This window comes from Pseudonaja textilis, chromosome 3 (assembly GCF_049901715.1).
Source record: "Pseudonaja textilis isolate UNSWEBS1 chromosome 3, rPseTex1.2, whole genome shotgun sequence".
Classification (NCBI taxonomy): Eukaryota; Metazoa; Chordata; class Lepidosauria; order Squamata; family Elapidae; genus Pseudonaja; species Pseudonaja textilis.
Window position 1 is genome coordinate 58,828,256 of NC_141992.1, and position 13,197 is coordinate 58,841,452.

The window sequence follows — 13,197 nt, forward strand, 5'->3', positions numbered from 1 at the left end:
TTATTTTTAAATAACTAACTCAAGGCATAACTCAACATACCTAATACGCCTTCCTCTTATTTTCCCAACAATGATGACCTTGTAAGGTGGGTTGGGCTGAGAAAGAGTGATTGACCCACAGTCACCCAGCTGAATTTCATACCTAACTGATTCTCTAGTTTTCTTATTTTTGAAAGGAAATGGAATTCCCATGTTCATAAAATATAGTACTGTTTTATTCAGGTTTTTCATTGTATCAGGAATAATTGTTTATGTCCCACCTATTAACTTTATTATCTTTCTCTTCATTCTAAATGAAACATTGCTTTTCATTATAGGTGGGTCCTTTGTGCTTCATCAACCTTGGAAAATCCAGTTGTTTTGCCTCTCAGTTCCAGTGGACATGAAATTAATTGTGCCTCCTCTTTCTGAGGCATCTGAGAATAGCAAGCATAGCAGAAACTTCTCTGTGGTAGCATTGACTAAACTGTTTTCTCAGCTGGAAATAGGGGGCCATAATTTCATTTAACTCTCTTCTCATACTGAGGCCTTTCCCACTGGATCACTGAATCAGTCTTACAGAGTATACATGCTGTCAATCAAGGAAAGGAAAAGCTGACTCAGAAAATTTGGCACAGCAGATCAAAAAGAACCCACTGCATTCACTTCAGGAGTTTTTCTCTTTCTTTTTTCTTTCTCTCATCTAACTATATTTATATCATATATCATCTATCTATCTATCTATCTATCTATCTATCTATCTATCTATCTATCTATCTATCTATCTATCTATCTATCATCTATCTATCTACCTATCTATCAATCCATCATCTATCCATGCCTATTTAACCTCAACTGGCATTTTTTTAGGACAAAAATTGCATTGAAGTGTAAACATACTCAGCTGAAATGAGAATTGAACAAAAGTGTAGAAACATTTCTAAAGCAAAGACCACTAGCACAGCCATTTCAGTGTCATTTTAAACATGGCACCTTCTTGCATGTTTGTTGCAAAAGAGAATACTGTCTTCATTGGTATACCAGCCTCCTAATGTTTGGGCTAATGTAATATTTCTAACAGAGTTAATATAAATATACCAAAATGTAGAGTCTAGAATCTAGATGAATTCTGCAGTTTCTGTATTTTTTTCTCTCTTTATGTTAAGTCTATTAGAAATAATCTACTAGTGCACTAGGACATTGAATTATTTTGAAGTCAGATAAACATCTGAAAACAGCTTCCTTTTTTTTCCAGTGGAGGAAGCATATGAAACCATTAAATCATGCCCTTTCTGCAAGCATCTAGGCCAGTGATGGGATTCAATTTTTTTACTACCGGTTCTGTGGGCAGGGCTTGGTGAGCATGGCAGGGGAAGGATACTGTAAAATCTCCAGCCAGAGGTGGTATTTGCCAATTCTCTGAACTACTCAAAATTTCCGCTACCGGTTCTCCAGAACTGGTCAGAACCTGCTGAATACTACCTCTGATCTAAGCATTTTTTAAACTGTGTACCCCTAAAGGCTATGATTTAGATCCACAATACACTGACCTATTGATCTTTGCAAAAGTAACAATTCCTAAATATGTGGATGTAAATCTCTGAATATAAATGGTGCCAAATGTTCTGTTTGCTTTATAAAATGTGAAAAGAAATATTTGATGGAGTCACATAATGGTTAACACACTGCCTTTATTTCATCTTCTGTAGGAGGTGCACAATCATATACATACAAAGAGAATTTGGAACAAAATCTCCTGAAATAAGTGCTTTCAATTGAAGGCATGGGTGGATTTTATTGTCATGCTTTTGAACCATGCATGGATTAAGTCCAACCAACACTCTTACCTGCTCATCTTCATCCCAGATTCATTCATAATGCAAATTATAGATGTGGTTATTAGATGCCTGTGACAGAACGTTTGAACAAAGTTATTACATAGTGTTTACCATGCAAAACATTACTGCCAAAGTATGATCAGATTTCAAAAAAAAAGAAAGCAAAAAAGTACAGCTTTTTTTTTTTTGCTCAAAAAAATAAGCGGTGGGGGAAGAACAATTGCCTTCAAACTCTCACAGCTTCTGGGCCTCATCTGAGTGAAAGTAGAAACCCAAAGGGAAAAACAGTTTCCAGTAAAGCAACCAAGAATAAAACATTTTTTAAATGAGTAAGTATACAATTGTTTATAAACAGCATAATTTCCTCAATTATCTCACTGTTGGCAGGGAGTACATAAATTGAGTTACAAGACAAAAAAATGCAGTGTTGGTCAGCTCCAGCTGCCTGAACTGTTCCAAGATGAAATACAAAAGGTGAAACTGATCAGGTTCCGCACATACTTGCAAATATATATATATCACATTTACAGAAGAAGAAAAAAGAGGACACATCCATAGCCCCAAGAAAAGAACAGTTCATCCAAGAAGCCAGTCTGAATTTATAGTAGATGCTAGCCATTTTGAGCTTCATTGGAGGCTAAAGACTTGCACAGATGAATCTGATAAGCTTTTTGCTGTAAAGAGGTTCCAGTTACGGCTTTCCTGATACCTACTACCAGAACAGAAATGAGTAATGTTCTCTTTGAATTATAAATTATTTGCATACTTTATGGATGAGTTATGTCTTGGGAACAAGCCAATTACAGATGGCAAAAAGTCTTATAAAACTTTAGCTTTCATCTTTGGGCACAATCAGAAAATGTTAAGCTCCCTTAAGTCCCATAATCAGTGGGACAAGTATTTGCCTGTGTTGGAAGTGGCTAGTTCTCATGGCTTAGGGTATCAAGTTGTTAACTTACAGCTTCCCAGAATTTCTCTATAAAGAAAGAATTGTAAAGCTATTGCATGTGTGAGAGTCCTGGTTTGTATGGCTGGGCATCATCCTTCCACAAAGGAATCTAAGACTACACTCCTCCGACAGCTTTATGGGAGAGTTATTTGCACTTCCATGATACCAACATTGAATTCTTCACATAATGAAGGATTCAGAAAAATCTGGAATAGTTTCAAAAGAGGTCCATGTCCTGTGACTTACTTGCCTCTTTCAATTAACACCTGGAAGAGAGGCTGCTTAGATAAGCTAGCTCTTCACATTTACTCAAACGTCTAACTCTAACCCTAATTAGATAACTATTTCCTTCTTTAATTCTCATTAATATCTAACTTTCTTTGTTTATTCCTAAACTGAGCAACTCTGGAAGTAGAAGAGAAAAGAGAAATTGGAAGGCTATAAAACCACTACCTATCCAAAGGTTTCATATAGAAGTTAAAGAGAGAGAAGGGAGCCCTGAGCCCTGTAGCATCCCACAAAAAGGGATCACAGGATGGACCTCTCACTCTCCATCAATACCAATTGGGACTGCTCACTGAGCATGGAGGTGAACCAGTACAAAACTGTGCCCCTCTTCCCCATCTTCCTGTGTCAATGGTTGATGGTATTGAAAGCTGCATAGATGTCAAGAAAAGCAATTTAATACTAGAAAATCATGTTTCAATATGTGATTGATAGTCAATAAAAGATATAAACATTTTTTGATTGAAGTAGTTGTAGCACAACTCATACTAGATGCATATCTAGCTCTGTTTATTAAACCACTAGTTGCTCTACCCAAATAATAACATTGTAGATTTGTAGATTTTAATCAAATTTGTTTTTACTGTCAAGAAGATAACACCAATGAATGTATATTTCTTCAGATGAGTGGATAAGTAGTGGGGAATGCCTTCTGTATATCTCCTTTTCATCAAATGCAGATGAGTGAGTGGTACAGTGGCCCTCCCAATCAGGAAGCCATGTGTTCAATCCTAGGTAGAGGCAGGGCATGCTGAGAATATATCTGCTGGGAAAAAAAACCTCTGCATTGGCAACAGGAAGGGCATCTGGCCAGTAAACACAGCCCCATTCAATTGCCCAGACTCCACCCTGAAAGGGATTATGGGGTCATTAAAAGAGGATGATGTTGATGATGATCAAATGCAGACAAGGCAGTATCTATTCTGTATTATGGCTTGGATTTATTAATTTGCTGCATGAGAGCCAATAAAGCAAAACTCAGTCCAAGCAAGAGGAAAGAAAGGAAGTGGTTTACCTGCAGATAATACTCTAAATGGAGTTTCGTCATTCATTTCTTCAGACTGATGTATTCAGTTTTGTAAACTGAGCTCAAATAGTACCAGTAAGTCCAAGTATCTTATATTAGTCAATATAATTTCAGGTAGGGCTCTGGCTTAACAGAGATAATGTGTCAGTCTTCCCAGGGTAGACCAGAGTAGGAAACCAAAGTTATGAATATTAGTATCAATTTTATTATAATAAATTTCAGAAATCTGAGTGCACCTCCTTTCTTTTTATCTACAAGAGAATTAGGGAGGGTCAACCCTTAGATGCTTTCTCAAATTACCTTTCTGCCTCAGACTCAAACTTCTTTTATCTGATTGTTGTCTTGTTTGTGGCACTTTCTCAAGGTTACTCTTACAGCTCATTACACATAGTGACCTTGTCACTGGATCATACTTATGGGAAATATTTGGGGTTTCATATTAGAAATTGAAAACTACTGGGCAACCTATGACATTTCTGTGCTGCTCCCTCCCTATTTGTAGAGTATCTTCTGAAAAAAAAAGAGAAACATGACCAACTACATATTAACTACATGATTCATTATATAGTTGGCTTTTAGATGGTTATACACATTGTTAAATTATAGATCAAGTTCTCTTTATAAACCACCAGTTCGCAACTAGCAAATTTCTAAATTTAAATATATAACTTGGAAAAGCATTTTCAGACTGTGGGCATATCAAATAAATGTAATGTTGCAGTTTTGTTTGCTTCTTGTGATACAAAAGTCCTTTCTATTCTATACTCTGGGTGTGTGTGTGTGTGTGTCTGTGTCTGTGTCTGTGTGTGTGTGTGTGTGTGTGTGTGTGTTTAAAAGTAGGAGGATGCAAGAGATTTCTTGTTTATGGGACATATGCTTTAAAGTAACATTTGAACTCCATCTGGTGACCCTCAACACATTCATGTGTTTCAGCTTTCATTTTATATCTAAGTGCTAGTCTGATAAATCACCTGACATGTTAGGTTCAGACACTTGAGTGTGTTTTATAAGCATGGCACCAACAAATAGATAAAATATGGCATAGTTGGAAGGTTTTTGCACCTTCATGATTTAAAAAAAAACTAAACACAAATAAAAAATATCTGTGGGATCAGATAATACATGATCAAATCCTATGTTTTGGTCTAAAGTTGCATCTACATTCACTTACCTGGCAAAGTAATAATGGGTGAGAAAATCATGCTTCTTGTGAATCAGGTAAAAAAATATTGTTAGAAACATTATATTAGATTATTATTATTTATGGCCAGAAAGTGTAGTGCAGTGGTGGGATTCAAAAATTTTTACTGCCGGTTTTCTGGGCGTGGCTTGGTGGGTGTGCCAGGGGAAGAATATATATTGTAAAATCTCCAGTCAGAGGTGGTATTTGCCGGTTTTATGAACTACTCAAAATTTCCACTACCGGTTCTCCAGAACTGGTCAGAACCTGCTGAATATCACCTCTGGTGTAATGATATCACTCAATCATTCTACCATATGACATTGTGATAAGGGATAAGGACAAGAATACAGTAGAGATTGAAAGTGTAGTAGTGGCAAGTGACAACAACATCAGAAAGATGGAGAAGTCTGGAGAAATACCAGGATCTGAAGGAAGAGCTAGATGGAATGTGGAAAATGAAGGCCAAAATGGTGGTAGGGGCACTCGGGTTGTGACTGCTAAACTGGGAGATTGGCTCTAACAGATCCCAGAAATAACATCAGAATTCTTTGTCCAGAAGAGTACAGTATTAGGAACAACTCAGATACTGTATAGAATCTCCAAATTGCCAGGTCTCTGGTAGAAGACCTTAGATTAAGGAAGACAGATACCATTCATAGGTGTGAGAAGGATTATATATCCTTATTTAATCTCACTACCACCAAAAGTTGATAATTTCCTAATTGCTGGTTTATTACACAATTATACAGGCAGATACATTAAATTACTACCTACGTTTATTCTTGCCTTGACACTAAAGAACAGTGTTGATTGGGGAGGAGGGGGAGGGGGGGGCGCTAGGGAATATTGCTATTATGCCTGTAAGATTTGGTGGTTGGCTACATAATTGAGCAATATAATTCTGAAAGATGCAAAACAAGAACTCCAAAAAAAAAAAAAACCTTATAACTTGCAGACAGCAGGTACCCATCCATTCTATAAAGCATGTTATTTTTCCTGTTTCACTGACCTCAGATATTATCAGTGGAAAGAGAAAGAATACATGCAGTGGTAGATTCTTTGTTCTAACCATTTTTCCCATAATCACCCCATCCCATTGATTATACAGTTAAATAGTGAACTTGTAACCCATGATGTCTAGGAACTGGACCATATACCGCTTCCATTTGACATGAAGTTAATAAAATCACAAGTGTATTTCCTTGAAACAGTAGAGTTTCCCCTCTATTAAATTGAGTTAAACTTTTTCTCTTTGGATTTGTGGCTTCAGCAGCTGCAACTGAAACCAGCAATCAGCAAAGCCCTCTGTTTTTATTGGAACTGAAGCGCCTTGTTGAAAATGGATTGGATTACAGGGATCAATCAACAGCAGGTCTCAGAGGCTGATGGAGCAATGCCAACACAGTCATTGCCAAAAACAGAAAAATCCTAAGGCCAGTGACAGGCCCTACTGTGCTGGAAAATTCATTATTTTAGAAAAGGATTGGGGAGATAGAAAGTGGAGTCCATTGAGAAGGAAGGAAGGAAGGAAGGACGGATGGAAGGAAGGAAGGAAGGAAGGAAGGAAGGAAGGAAGGAAGGAAGGAAGGAAGGAAGGAAGGAAGCTTTCTATGATAGCATGATAAAGAAGAAATGTTATTGCATGGCTACCTACCTTCTTGATTAAACAATTGAATGAACAAATCATTTGAACAAATAATCACACTTATATAAACAAGTAATCATACTTATCAGATAGTGATAGGTTGGGAAAATTGCAGTGTTTGGAGTTTGTGGTCTGAAGATTTCCAAGGCACCTGGGTTGGTCTTGAGACATTTGGAGGATCCTCAACTCCCACTGGTTAAAGTTCATATGATTTGTAAGGTTGCTGACCCTGCTTGTCTTTTATTATTAGCTAGTAGTTCCCTGTAGTATGTCCTGAATCTTGAAGCTTTCAATCTGTCATTACCACCAAAAGTTGCTCATTTCATAATTGCTGGCTTATTATACAATTATTCAGGCAGACACATTACATTTTTATATAATTGTTTATTCTTTCCTTGGCACTAAAAGAACTGGTAGTGATTTGGGGAGTACTGTTATTAATGTGCTATTAAAACAATAGCATCTTTTAAGGGCATTTAAAGAATGAATCACAGTAATGTCAAACAGATATTCAGAACAAAATTACATGCTTATACATCTCGTTCTCTTCCATAGTTGATAATTACTTATTGACAGTTGGAATAATTAAAAGAAATGAAGTGTGCATCCTTTCTATTCTTTTCCATCTGATTTTTTGGAATGGAACATTCTACTGGAGGTTTCCCAACTTTGGAAAGATTGATTTCACACCAAAGTATGCATCAGACACGTTAATAGACTTTTAATACAACAATCTCCAGTGACAAAAATACAGTCTAATTTGTCTTATACTAAGAAGAAAATGATAGAAGCAGGAAGAGAAGGTGAATGAGATGATGATGGTTATTATTATTATTGTTGTTGTTGTTGTTGTTGTTGTTATGCTTTTATTTGGATGGTGAAGATTCAGTTTCAACTTACCCCCAGCAAGACAGAATGACTTGGTTCCCTAATTCAGGTGAGATATTATCTTTGACTTTTGCCAGAGTTGCACTTCCTCAAGCTGAGCTGGTGGACAAGTTTGGCCTCCTCCTGGATACATGACAGCTGTACCAGTGATGCTAGGGGGCGGCTTTGCATAAATTCATATAATGTGCCAATTGCCCCCTTTCCTGGAATAGGAAGCCCAGTTCATGATCACTATGCCCTGGTCACTTCCCAATTGGATTATTGCAACATGCTGTACATGGGGCTGTCCTTAAAGTCCAATCAATCCAGAATGTAGCTGAACATATAATCTTGGATATCCCATGGTTTGCCCCTGTTTCACTGCTGGCTTCTGGCTTTCAGATGTAATTCAAGTGGTTGGTTATCTTTAAGTCTTTGAATGGTCAAAGGCCAGAAGATTTCTGGGACTGCCTTTGCCTGAAGGGTATCTGCTCATTCTACTAAGTCTGACAAGATGAGGACACTTCAGGTCTCTTCTCCCCCAGCACTTCAGAAACAAATGTAATTTAAAGCAGGAATTAAATTTCACATTTGCTTGAGATGGATTTGAATTCCCCAGAGCCCTTCTGCATGAGACTGTCTGGATTGTATCAGGTTTCTCCCACTTTCAGATATTTTCTTCAATTTTTCCTAAATAGAGAAAAAACACAGCCAAGAACATTTGGCTCGGGATCTGACTTGGTAACTTGTACTGATGACAATATCCCATCCAGTGCTGGTATACAAATTTTTTTACTATTGGTTCCGTGGGTGTGGCTTGGTGGACATGGTGTGTCTTGGTGGGCATATCTTGGTGGCGTGGCAGGGAAAGGATACTGTAAAATCCCCATTTGCACCCCACTCCAGGGGGAGGATATACTCTAACCATTCCCTCTAACCTGCTTTTCAGCTCTGTTCTCCTATTCAGGGCAACAAAAGAAGACCCAGTCGATCAGGGGGGACTCAGGAGGCAGAGAATAGATGGGGCTGGCCCAGGCAGAGGTGATATTTACCGGTTCTCCAAACTATTCAAAATCTCTGCGACCGGTTCTCCAGAACCTGTCAGAACTGGCTGAATACCACCTCTGATTCCATCCCTGTGTGTTCTTTGTGCCAAGTCCATATCCCCTTTCCTCTAAGTGATGGCATCATGTGGAAGGAGATTACAGTTCTGATTCCAGTTTGGTAATGTGACCTCCAAGACCCCTTCCAATTCTGTTATTCTATTATTTATCACATTAACTGATTCTGATATTCAGGCCAACACCGTCAAAATCACTTTCATGAGCAGAGATAGTCAACGTGAACATTTTTTTTAAAAAATATTCTGCAATCAAGGTAAAGTATTTCATTTATTAAGCTGACATAATCTTCAAATTATAGTCTTCCAAGGAAATATTTCAGTCGATTTACAATTACCCTTGCTTTCCACACTCCAATTTACTTTCCACACTCCAATTATGGGCGAGAAGTGAATCTGAAGACATTCTTTTAGCTTAGTGAAATGCTAGAAGCAGTGCTAGAAGTGAGGGAGCCCTCCCCCACCTCAAAAAATAAAATTAAATCTGGAAATTAAGAAATGATGGATAGCAATGAGCTAATAGAGTATGGCAAAGTTCCCTTAACAGGACAGATATTCCACTTTGGAGACAATGGAAATAAAATTTCACTAAAGAAGCATTAAAGCATGCACAGGTCATTTGGACATCTAGAGATGTGTTTTTTGGATGGGAGGGTGAGAGGTTTGCAAATGTTTCATATACCAAAACATGCCTGCTGAAGTCCAATTATTCCAAAGATGACTCTGCTACAGTCTTTTCTCAGCATTTTCCCCCCTGCTGTTCAATCATGTCTGATTCTCAGGGACTTAGCAACCTTTAAATGTGTTTCACTACATGTTCCATTATTCACCCAGCAGGGCTGTTAGCCTTGTTGGTGTTGCTGCTGTTGGTAATGGCAGTTCTAATTCAAGACAGAGACCCTCAGATGAAAGCTGCCACATACAACAGGGATCTAGTCCTATGCAACCTAAAATGACACACATTAATTTCACAAATGTGGCAGTCCAATGGAACGATCCTGCCATTATTTCAATGCAGAAGTGGTGATTTAATATAGAAACTCGGCATTCAACTCCGTAGTTCATGTTGGTTACTTTAAAAAAAGAATCCCACAAGAATAAAAGAACAATCTTGCTGGATGGTCTGGGTCGTCCATCATTCTACTTCCTGCAGTTGCCAACAGATATATTTTAGGAAACCCATGAGCAGAATAAATTTATTCTTTTTCTCCCACTCTTAAACCATAGCAAACCACTCTATGGAGACTCTCCGTCATCCAGGTCATGGTTCGTCCCAAAGGTGCTTTTTCAAAATGCAACCATTCTGGAGAAACTTCTTAGAAGAGAAGTAAAATGTCTTCAAGGAAAAACAAAGAAAGTCCAGTTACTTTTTGAAAAAGCATCTTGGGAAACCACATTTCCTCTGAAACTGAAAGAAGAATATGCCCCACTGACACTTTGTATACTTAAGGAGACTTGCTCAGAATATATCTCATTAAATTTAATGAGATTTATTCCCAAGTAAGTGTGTTTACAAGCATCGTAATGTCTCAAAAGAACATGGGAACTGCTAAAGTTGAATTCAAAATCTATTGTAGTTAGATATTTTAAAATATGTAGCTGTCCTTGTGTGTTTAATCATTGTAAATCAACTTCTGATCGAAGCATAAGCAAATATAAAGATAAAGATAGGCCTGACTTTTCAAAGCATCTACAAAAGCCTCTTTGCTGAACATAGGCGAGTAGGAAGAATGAATAAAAGCATCCATGATGTGGCAATCTATGAAGGACTAGACAGCTTGGAGAAAATAGAACATGATGCTCTTTGAATATGATGCTCTCCACCATCGTTCTGCCTTTTTGTGCCCCTTTGCCAAAGCTAGGAAGAAGTAGTTTCACCCAATCCTTCTTCTTGTTTCAGTGATGGATCTACTCTTTTCTTCTTCTTTTTCTTTCTTACATTCAAGAGTTGTACTACCACTGCAGGGGAGAAGAAAGATTCGTGTTCCCAATTTAGCTGTGACTAGGATGAACTGTTGTGGAGTAAAAATGGCAGTATGGTAGTATTGCTGTAATCTTCAGCAGATACAACTGGCTCCATAATAGAATTAGAAACAAGATTTTTTTGTTTTGTTTTAGCAGTCTGTGGTCTTGTCTTATCTGAACCAAAATGGAATAGTATTGTGCTGGAAGTATTTTTTTTTTCTCTTTTGCTGTGTGTCTGTGTGCACCAGTGCATATATGCATTTAACCATTCAATCTGATGAAAAAGAAATAGTTGGAACATATCAGATTTCATAAGAGAGAGACAAACAGAGAAATATTGTTCTGTAATTAAACAGGCCTGGGATTTTTATACAGTAATTTTTTTACTATAAGCACCACTATGAGTTGTACTCAGAAACTGACTAAATAGCCAATGCAGCTCGCGAAGTAGATATAGTATCCAATATAGTAGATATAGTATACCAAATATATACCACTTGTAATTACTTGCACAGTTATATTCTGGACCAAATATAGTTTCTGAGTGATCTTTAAGCACAACCTCATGCAAAGCCCAGAATTTACTAGAGCATGAGTGACTGTAAACAGGGTCTATTGGTCCAGGAAAATGAAAAATGGGCACACAAAATGAATCTATGTGACAACTGTGTTAGCTATGGCTGCCAGTTTTTAGTTTCTTTTAATCTGACTTTTATTATTTTTAAAAATAACTCAACATACCTAATATTCCTTTCTCCTCCTATTGTCCCCATAACATCTTTGTGAGGTGAATTGGACTGAGATAGAGTAATTCACTCAAAGTCATCCAGCTGACTTTCATGCCTAAAATAGGATTAGTCTCCTGGTTTGTAACCTAGTCCATATCACATTAAATCGGCTCTATTTTTCATTTCCCATTTGCTCTCCATGCAAGAACTAAGGGTCCAGAGGGATCCATAAATTGTACAAGATGTATTCACCTGTGCTTGGAACCAACTTTATGTTGAAGTTATGTTTCAGATTCATATAAACTAGTCTGAGATTCTCCGCCTTTCTTCATCCCAGAGGTGTCCTAAAGTAGAGGTGTTCAACCTTGGCAACTTTAGGATTTGTCAACTTTAACTCCCAGAATTCCCCAACCAGCCATTGTTGAAGTCCACAAGTCTTAAATTGCCAAGGTTGGATACCCCTACTTAGTGGGTGAAGAAAGGCTGGAAATCTCAGGCCAGCTAAGTCTCACTCATGAAGATAACACCTTATAACTTGCTCTACGGGACATATTAAGCTGGCTGGATTTTCTCATTTCACACCTCCATCATTATTCACTTGCATTCTATTTATTATAAGGGTTTCAACTGGATCATTTGTAAAAGAGAGGCTGAAAGGAAATTACTAGGCTTTTTTAAAATTGCCTCATTAGTATGAAATAGAACCATTTTCTATTTGAGTTTTTCCAACCCATAATTTCCCTTTATTCAGCTAATGCCATGTTGAAAACCATAATCAGAGCATAAACATAGGCTTAGAGATCTGGAAGTCTAAGCAGAGTCTCACACGTTTCTACAACATATCCAATTAAAACCTGTTGCTTGAAATCTTAAATTGCTATTTAAAGTACTTAGACTGTCATGGGTCATATGATATTAAAGTGAGAAGTCAGGTGGTTTTTTTTTAATGAAATCCAAAGCTTTAGGAAGCTTTCTTCAAAAGCAAAAGACACAGAAATGATTCTTAATTGAGAAATTCCTTGAGATACCCATTCTGGACTCTTGAAATTACACAGAGAATTTTTTCCACTAATGAATAGAACAGAACAGAGATGGAAGGGTCCTTGGAAGGCTTCTAGTCTAAGCCCCCTGCTCAAGCTAAGTTGTATTAACAGAGGGATACAGTCAAGATCAAGGGAAGTACTAATACCACTCTATAAAGCCTTAGTAAGACCACACCTAGAGTACTGCATCCAGTTTTGGTCACCACATTATAAAAAAGATGTTGAGACTCAAGAAAAAGTACAGAGAAGAGCAACTAGGATGATGAGGGGACTGGAGGCTAAAACATACAATGAACAGTTGCAGCAACTGGGCTTGGCTAGTCTAATAAAGAGAAGGACCAGGGGAGACATGATAGTGGTCTTCCAATATTTGAGGGGCTGCCACAGAGAGGAAGAAGGGGTCAAGCTATTTTCTAAAGCACCTGTAGGCTGTAAGGACGGGCGGCTTTGGCCTCTCTCTGCCAGACCTGTCGGCCAGGGAAGCAGCACTCCTGTTGCCTCTCCTCCCTGTCCGTGAACGGGTGGGCACTATCATTGCCTTGGGCAGCCTCTCCCAGTGGCCCTTTTG

The 13,197-nt window shown here is 37.9% G+C and overlaps 1 long non-coding RNA gene across 1 annotated transcript in view; it reads right to left on the minus strand.

Annotated features, from left to right (window-relative positions):
• Positions 1-9,145: 9,145 nt before the first annotated feature.
• The window catches only part of LOC148126134 (uncharacterized), a 119,064-nt gene continuing 115,012 nt past the window's right edge, over positions 9,146-13,197 (minus strand). Inside the window, exon 5 of the long non-coding RNA XR_015742869.1 lies at positions 9,146-10,040. This is a non-coding gene — a long non-coding RNA (uncharacterized LOC148126134). The remainder of the gene's footprint in view (positions 10,041-13,197) is intronic.